Source organism: Sinohyriopsis cumingii, chromosome 18 (assembly GCF_028554795.1).
Source record: "Sinohyriopsis cumingii isolate HCF-2022 chromosome 18, ASM2855479v2, whole genome shotgun sequence".
NCBI lineage: Eukaryota > Metazoa > Mollusca > Bivalvia > Unionida > Unionidae > Sinohyriopsis > Sinohyriopsis cumingii.
The window spans coordinates 18190706-18196168 of NC_142978.1; positions in this window are offsets into that span (position 1 = coordinate 18190706).

The following is a 5463-nucleotide window of genomic DNA, read 5'->3' on the forward strand; positions in this document are numbered from 1 at the left end:
TGGTAGTTTGAATTTGGTGCAAAGCGGGTGAAGAAAGAAAATCTGTATTGTGGTCATGTGATATAGGTAGCCAATTATCGCGGAGACACACCAGCAAAATGATTTAATGCTTAAAGCTTAGGGTCACTTTGAACACATTCTCTCTGCTGTTCATTCTTACTATTTTCATGCTAGAAATGCTTGCTGGTACAATTAAGTCTTCACTGGTAATTGTTTATTCCAAGTAGTAGCGAGTGGCACTGAAAAGGACAAAACATTTACGGGGACGAAAGCGTAATTACCATTAACACGCCATTTCTAAAAATAAATGTTATAACTCGAGTATCGTATCAATCATATTATCTCAATTTTGCTTTAAAACACCATGTCAGTCAGAAGCATTGGGTGTGCTTCAGATCTTAACTATGTTCCAATTGTTTATAGCGTTCTATTAGTTCTAGGCTTAATTTACCACTGTCAATGCAATGTACAATTTGCCCCTTCATTATCAATGGCAGATTGGTGAGAGAAAAAAAAAAAACAACACATTTTTCGACATTTTGTATCCTCCAAGTTTGATATACTTTCTTCAGTTGGAAAAAGGTTTTGCCAAACCTTAATCTGCTGAAGCTTATTTTGGTATCACATTATTGAAAACTAAATAAGATGAGTGTGTAGGTGTGTGTGTGAGAGAGAGAGAGAGAGAGAGAGAGTCGGATTGGATGACAGACAGAGAGCACCCATTAAAGATACGTTTTTGTTTTCTGATTTATTCGCATTAATAAGTACAATAAACAATTTGTCTTTTTAGCTTAAATGCGACCGATCCTGGACGGATGTAGCCTACATAAGAGATTCCTTTTAGTGCCAAATAAACAATAATATTCGTGACATTTATATATTTACCCCCCTTTAGACAATAGTTAAGGGAATTATTTGATGGTGAAACCCCAGTCACAATACGTCAAATAATATAATAACCAAACGTATCCAGTCTACATGAACGTTCCAAAGGTACTTGTGTGCTTTGATATGTGCAAATCCACCAACCCGGAAGCAAACATGTCACGAAGAGTATTTAAATGATGACATATAAGCAATACTTATTACATGACAGTCAGTCTATAAGAATGTTAATACATAGAAGCTAGACGTATATCGGTGTAATGTTGCTTTTTAACCAACTAGTATGCTTCGAATTGACGTAGGTCCTTAAAGAATAGTTTATTGACTAAAGATCGTGGTAAGAAGTGTCAAAAGTCTTCACTTGTGTGAGTACCTTAGTTTTCCAAAAGGAAAAACAAAACAGTCTTGTATCCCATTATGAAATGCTGCCTTTTCATATATATAGGGAAAGAGTATGAAATATAACATGTGAGTAGTGAATGGGGATACCCTAGCGACAATGGGACTTTAATGTTAAAATAGGGGGGTTGTACCCTGGCGACAATTGAAAATTTAACATTAAGAAAAAAGTTTGTACCCTGGCGACAAGGGGAATTTAACATGGGGAATAAATCGTGGGACTGTTGAGCGCCATGGGGAATTGAACATGGGGAATAGAGTTTGGGACTGTTGAGTGACAAGGGAAAATGGAACAGGGTCGGGACCCTATTTTAAAAAAAAAAATAAAAATAAAAAAATGGGGTAGGCAATTGAAAGTCTATCTCTTTTCGAGAGATTGGAGTGGCCCTGAAAAGGGCCTTTGGTTTTCTTCTTCTTCTAATTTCTTATATTTCTCCACCAGCTTCTTATTTTCTGTCCTACACTTTTTCTCTTCATTTCTTTCTTTTCTTCCTCCTTTTTCTTCTTTTTTTCTTCTTTCTGCTTCTCCTCCTCTTCTTTCTTCCTCTTCTCATTTTCTTCTTCTTTTTCAATTTTTCCGTTCCATTCTCTCATCCTTATCCTTTCCTCTTCATCCTCCTTCTCCTCCTTTATTTCTTTCATCAGAGCACTGATCATGTCCTTTACTTTTCTTAAATTGTTGATCTCCATCTTCACTCGATGGGGACTATAAGAATAGTGATCCTCGTTTAGCCTAACTAACATTTGCTCCATCATACCCAAATTGTCCAGGACCTCTTGTAATGTTTTCATTTTATCAAGTTGGTTTGAAGCCGTCTTCTTTTTTATAGAATGGTTTGAATGACGAAATCTGTGGGTTCTTATACGAAAAGCGCGGACGTGATGGAAAACATCCCCCTAAAGCCCAAAAGTTATATTACCTAGATTATCACTTAAAACCTGCGGACGTGAAGGAAAACATCCCCTACTTTTCTCATTTCATATGATCTACTATCCACATACCTGAAGCAACAATAAACAAACCCAAAATCTACTATCCACACACGCAAAGCATTAAAATCAAACCCCAAATTTACTATCCACACAAACATACGTGATCACTTACAAAGCCCAATAATCTACTATCCACACAAACGTACGTCAGCTCTTACAAATACATACACTCACACCACATAAGAGTCAGTGTTTATATTCACACTACTCTACATACACACATTGGCAAATGGATTACTATTTCGTTTCTAGAGATTGGGGTAGCCCTGAAAAGGGCTGTTTGTTTTTTAACTCCAGTGACACCTGGTTAATGATGGCACCTTCCAGGCCTGGCACCACACACACATCTTCTTGCCCAGTCTCTTTTACTTTTTTTCTTGAGAGCGCAGAGGGAGGATGATTGGCTTCAGCACCCCAATCCTCTGTCTCTGGTATCTTGTAAGCCATCCTCTCTCCTATTTTCTTTTCCACCTCTTCCCTCTGTCTTCTCTCCTCCTCTTCCTTCTTTATTCTTCCCTCTTCTACTATGGCCTCTGCTGCCAGTTCATTTAACAGGCGCCTGACATATTCCAGATGTATCTGGAGTTCAAGAAGTTTGCCTATTCTGGTATTCATTGTCTTGTTAACGAATGAACAGGGCAGCTAGACTGCCAAGCGAGTTTCAATTTATACTAAAAGCGCGGACGTGATGGAAAACATTCCCCTAAAACAAAATTGATATTACCTAGATCATGACCAAACAACGCGCGGACCTAAAAGAAACACTCACTCAATTTTTTATACTACCCATTACTATTCTAAAAAATTTATTAAACCAATGATATACTATCCACATACGCAAAGCAATCAAATCAAACCCCAAATCTACTCTCCCCACACGTCAGACAGCGAAAAAACATGATCTTAATCTACTATCCACACAAACGTACGTGAGCACTTACAAACACACAATCATATACACAAACACATACACTCACACTATAAAAAAGAGTCAGTGTTTATATTCACACTACTCTACATACACACATTGGTAAATGGATTACTATTTCTTTTCTAGAGTATTGGGTAGCCCTGAAAAGGGCTGTTTTTTTTTTGTTTGCTGTGGCAATCTTTTAGTTTTTAAGAATGCGACGTCCTCTGACGATAGACTTTCTGACGATAGGTCTGCTTCTTCGGAAAGAGAAGAAGAACTCTTTGGTGTCGATACGACAGTCAACAAAGCCTCTGTCAGGTTCAGGTTTCTGTTACTGCTGTTGTTCCTGCTCTCTCTCTGCTGTTTCTGAAGTCTGTACTTCTCTGTCCATTCTTCTTTCTCCCTGTTCACTTCTTCTCTGAAGAGTTCTTCTATCAGCTCTTCAGTGACTTTTAACATTCTCACATTCTCTGTCTCTGCAGGCTTCAGTATCAGACTGTGTCTGACGCTATGCAAATTCACGTAGGCTTCGTTTAGCTTAGCTAGTTTGGAGCACATCTTCGTAGGAGGATGAGTCGGCAATGGATGGTTAGACTGGAAACTGACCCGGTTTTTAAAGTCAAAGCGCGGACGTGAAATAAAACATCCTTTCACGGTTTTCGAGCCGGAACGTTCAATGAGTGTCATGAGAGGGATTGTAAGAAGTCAAAGAGCATGAATCAAGATGTCTATAGTTAAACAAACCAAAAAAGCCATTTTTCTTCAAAACACAACATTTTTTATTCAAAATCACTTAACACTAACAAACAACTATAACATTTTTAACAATATAACATCAAACATTTTTTCAAATCACAAACATTTTTTTTCCAACTAACACATTATTTTGGACAGGGCTGACAACGTTGTGAATGAAATTGTGATTTCCACTGTTGGAAGTCATTAGGCCATTGATGGACACTACGTTTCCTAGCTTGAGACAAAAGATAAGCATAATGGTCACAAAACCATTGATTTACTTTCACATCGTTTCTAGAAGAAGAACGAGGATCAAAATGAGTCACTAAATGTTCTAAAGAATAGCCCCGGCTGCGATGATGCAGAAAATACACACAATATTGTCCACACACCAAGGAATCTGTGCCTTGTAATTTCACATCATTGAATCGGGTGTTCTGAGCTTTTCTTCCCCTAAAGTCAATGATATCGTCCTCCAAAGCAGGCAATCCATACGAATCGAAATATTCCACACATCCTTCTTGAGGAAAGTAGACGGCTACCCAGTGGGTTCCTGGGAGATGACTGTCGTCCGTGTTTATCACATAAGCTTGATGGTCTTGAGGTTTGCGATGAGGGAGTTCATCTTTAGCACAGACGACAGGATTCCAAGAAGCCGTGTACGAGCTGTGGTTCAAAAGGTAATAAAGTTCCCAGGTATCCATTGAATTGTGTGGTTTTGTTCTTCACAGGTAATAATAAGTGATCAATTCGATCCTGACTTTTTGCTTGAAAATGTCTGACAAGTAAAAGGCGTTTAGCTTCGTCTCCCCACTCTGATTCAGGACAGCTTCGATACGATGAATCTCTTGAGTGGTTAATGGTGGACAAGAATGTTCACGCAAGCCTTTATACCACTGATGTAACATGACTTCGTCCGGGATGAGACTCCAAGCTTCGTCCAGATACTCGTCCAATTTTTCTTCTTGACTCAGCATCAGGCATTTATCGTGTTGAATTTGACTGGGATGATCGTTTTGACATCCATAGCAATCTTTCTTGATCAATTCCGTCATTTTTTCGACCAAGTGTTTGGCAAAACAGGAGACTAAATGGACTTCTTGTTCTGGCCATCTCGACTTCATCATGATAACTTCTTCTTCCACGGTCTCCTCACATTCCATCTCTAAAGTTTCTCCACTTTGTAAAGAGGGATAACAGTCTTCCATGGCTTCTAATAGTCTAGAATGACTTCTCTCAAACTGTTGATTTCTATGGTATTGCCAAATTCTGCATACAGGAGGACGTTCACTGTGTGATCTGGAGGTGGATTTGCAAACTGAAGTTCCACACGAATCTGATCCGATTTTATAGGGTGGAAATGTTCCTCGTCACTGCCTTGGTCTGGAGTGAAATCAAAACACCACAAAGCATAGCCTCCTGCATAATCGTCGTAGGAAATACCGTGACTGTTGTTGGTTCCTAACTGTCCCGTGGCTTCGTACAGGGACAAGTACGATCTCAAATAATTCTTCGCGACACCAAAGTTGGGCTCA